The 4,028-nt window shown below is 35.0% G+C and overlaps 1 pseudogene; it reads left to right on the top strand.

Moving 5' to 3' along the window:
- Positions 1 to 1,291: 1,291 nt before the first annotated feature.
- On the top strand, positions 1,292 to 4,028 carry LOC121312226 (annotated as a pseudogene).

Here is a 4,028-nt window from a genome sequence, read left to right on the forward strand (position 1 = left end):
TTGCGCATCTGGTGTGTGGACCCCGGATTGAAAGGAACCTGCGTAGAGAAAAGAAAGTGTTTAGAAGTAATTGGTACTTACCTGAGTGTGAAGTCTTCTGTGTAGTACTACTAGGGGAAGTATTTCCCAGTGAGTTGGTGCTCACTAGCCAACCACCAGGTGGTGTAGTCCAGGAAGGAGATAGCCAAAGGTGACAGCTACCTGTTACACATGCACTGCTAAGGTTCTTCATATAATACAAACAAGTACACATTTGTAAAGATAAATACAGAATAAGAATCAGGCTACTTTATTTCTGATTACACTACTTGTGTCCCTGTATCTTTTTTTTAAACAGTGCTTTGAAGAATAAAAGTAAACAAATCTGTTAAATGCTTCCCTGCTTTTACCAGCCAATAAACCTCTGACAGTGAGTGAGGGCAGCCACCAAGTAAACGGATGCATTCCGGTTTCACTGTAACATAGCATAGAAACAGTTCTCGGGGAGATTCAAAGGATCTTCCAGTACAGACGATGTGCGTACATGCCCTCAAAGAAAATAGACCACAACCCCTAAAACAGCTCTATACATGTATAATTACATCAGTCTTGGGATTTATGTTTTTCTGTCTTTGCAGAAAACATTAGGGAAATTTGCAACATGCCTTGAATTTCGGAGTGCAGCTTTGGAGGTATGTGTCAGATTAATTTTGACTTTTTTTTTTTAATTTGCAAAATCAGAAGAAACAAATCAGTACAGTCATTGTAGATATAAATACATGATTGTAAATGTATTAGATGTTCCAGCCCTTAGCATATATGCTGTTTTTCACATACAGTGCTTTAGAATAAAGCTGTACCCTTTTACTAGCCACTTCCTGTACTGTAGTAAGACTGAATAATGACTGTCACATAAAACAAGTTTGTTTCCAGTACAGAATGGCATTATTGGGGGTGATGTATGTGATGTATTGTCTTTCTGTTTCCTTTAATGTAGTCCACCCATCCTGAAGAGTTCAAGCTGGAAGATTTGGAAAAACTGGAACCTAGTATGTACTTTTTAAACTGAACTGTATGCAAGTATTACATTACAAAAACAGAGCCAGCATAATAAAAACATTGTAACAAAAAAAATGAAGTTTAAACATTTGGTAAATTGCTATTCATTTTATTTTTTACAACTGCCATATCTTATGATTTAGTGTTTCCAGTTTACAAATGATAATGTTGTCCTATTTAAAAACTCATCTTGGCGTCCTTTTTTGAAATTTCTCTTTTTTTTTAACGCTATTTTAAATGATGCAGCAATACAATGTTGGGGATAGATATTCAGTGGAATCGCACCACCCTAATGGTACAGCAATAGACAGAGTGGCAGCGTGTAACGAGAGTCTCTTTTGGGAGGGTAAGGTGTTCTGACCAGAGTTCTTGGGCAGCTTTTGATTGGAATATTGAAGGTTAACCTGGCATCCTTATTAAGAATTGCCATAGCGATCAGTGTGTTCCCAATTGTTTCTCTACTTCTGATTGACAGGACACAGGTGCAACCGAGACGTGTGATCAATGTATAGATTACTTTATAATGTAGTTTATGTACAGTCAAAAAACCTTAAATTTCATTTTATGTGTCTTCTCTTTATCAACAGTCATTAAATATTCTGACTTTTAGCAAAGATTTTCCTTTTAATGTTCAGCCAGTCCCTGTAAGGTAATTTTAAGATTAGTCACCTGTTTTATATTTGTTTTTAAATATATATTTGTAATACTTTGTTGCATTGCAGGTAAGACTCAAATGAAGTTATTTCTGGCTTATTTATGCACATAACAGAGGTCACTAGTGGAAGTGTACAAAACTCAGTGCAATACAGTGATCCACTGTGGGATCATAGAAAACATACAGGGAAACTTTAAAAGTTGCTATTAAATGCTTACCTGCATCGCTTGCATTCATTATCACTACTTTGATAATGAATTACATAAGTGTACAAACCTGCCCTGACTTTCCCCAAAATCAAAAAGTGTCTAGGGTGCAAAAGTGCATTATGTTTTAGCATCTATAGAAAGACTAGAAAAATCACCAAAACTGACCATTATCATTTGAAAAAGTAACCTCCAGGCACTGGGCTGTTAATCGTTAAAGTAGACTGGATAAGCAAAGTGTGGGCTTTTCATACAGAGGTATAAACTGTATTTATTGCAAAAAATATATAATGCATTTGAATTTTTTTCCTTTTATTTAAAGGAAGATTTTAGCACTTGGTGAGGAAGAGAATTTAGTTACAGGAAGAGGAGGATGCTGGAGCAGGATCACCAGATTCCTTCACCACAAGAGTGCCTGGTAAAATTATTATTATTATTCACAAGGGATCTAAAGTGGCTGTTGTTGAGGTAAGGATTTACTCTAGCTTTAGCATTATTGAAAATACAGTAAAATGGTTGCCTAAAAACTGCTGGGGTTCCCCGAGTGGCTCACCTGGTAAAAGAACAGCCTCTTGGTGTGCAGGGTGAGTCATACAGCTCAGGTTTGCATCCTGGCTGTGCTGAGTCACCAAAAAAAATTCTTGGACATTCCAAATTGGAGAGAATTATATTTATCAAAAAATGAAACACTGAGACTGCTAAAGAAAATTGTTGGAAAGTAATACACAGATATTACAATTTTAACAAATACATTAAACTGTTATTTCTGTTAGGAGCTGGATCCAAGCAATATGTGTAATAGGCCTTTAGAAATCTTAACTGGCATGCATTAAATTGAAGATTGAGAAATACAGTTGATATCATGTCTGATTTAGTTGCAGTACTAATACTGCTGTGTAATATGTGACTGTTTTGTTTCATGCTGTTTTTGGTTGGTCCTGCACGTAGCTTCATCATTCACTCTCCTAACCTCCTGTTGCACTCATCGGAGCTTTCGAAGGTATAGTAACATTGTTCATATTGTGCTATACATTTTTTTTTTGGAATGCTCTTGCATTGGCTGTTTGTTCTCGTACTGTTTAGTATATTGTTGCAGTACATAATGTAAATACTGTGGAATACATTTGTTTGTCCTTAAACCTAAGAGATGCATGTAATTAATTGCTAAAAAAAAATTCTATTGTGAATATATATTCTAATGCTTTTTGTTGTTTTCAACATGAATTAGTCATTAGGGTTGACATCTTAGTAACCTTGTATTGCTGTGAGGGGCACGAGTAATCTGTAAATAATGACTTTTTGATGCAAACTGTGATTCTATTTGCCTAATGCAAAATGATTTGTTTTCATTGTCAGGCACTTTGTTACCATGGTTACCTTCTGAACCAGAAATGACACTACTTACAATTAATATAGACTAGTTTAGACTCAGATGCTGGACAATGCTTTGATCCCTACATGAGCGTTAGCATGAAGGGTGGCTTTTATTTTTTCTAAATATTTTGGCTTGTGATTCAGAACATACTCTACAATTGTTAGGCTGTTCTAAGAAAAGGGTTTATATTAATCAACAATAATACTATTTTATTAGACATTTATAAACAGTCTTAGTTTGTCCGTGTAACAAATGTTAGTTTTTGAAATACTTTTTGATATACAGATTATAATTTTTTTGTTATGCAGATTACACACTTTTTGGTGATTGTAGTTATGAAATTTCAAATTGGACAGGAATACAGGTGCTTGATCAGTCTTGCTCTGACTAGGCACTAAATCCTACTTGGAGGGGTTTGATAGACAACACCTCTGTTGTTTACCATTTAAACCACTTCAACATGAGACCATATTACTATGTTAATAATGTTTACTTGTATTGAAATTAGTTGACACAACCTTCAGTCAGCAACATTTGTAGCTGAACACTATCATTTTGTGATGCTGTTTTAATTTTCAGTAAATAGATATTTTTTCAGACAAATTTGAATGGGATTGATTTGAACCATATGCAAGACACTCCCTTGGTTTCACGAAAGGAAGATACATACATTAATTTTAACGTGGACATAGAAATTCAAAAACATCTGGAAAAACTACCTAAAGGTTTGTTCCCTATCTTGCCACTTGACTGA

This window comes from Polyodon spathula, unplaced genomic scaffold (genome assembly GCF_017654505.1).
Source record: "Polyodon spathula isolate WHYD16114869_AA unplaced genomic scaffold, ASM1765450v1 scaffolds_3719, whole genome shotgun sequence".
NCBI lineage: Eukaryota > Metazoa > Chordata > Actinopteri > Acipenseriformes > Polyodontidae > Polyodon > Polyodon spathula.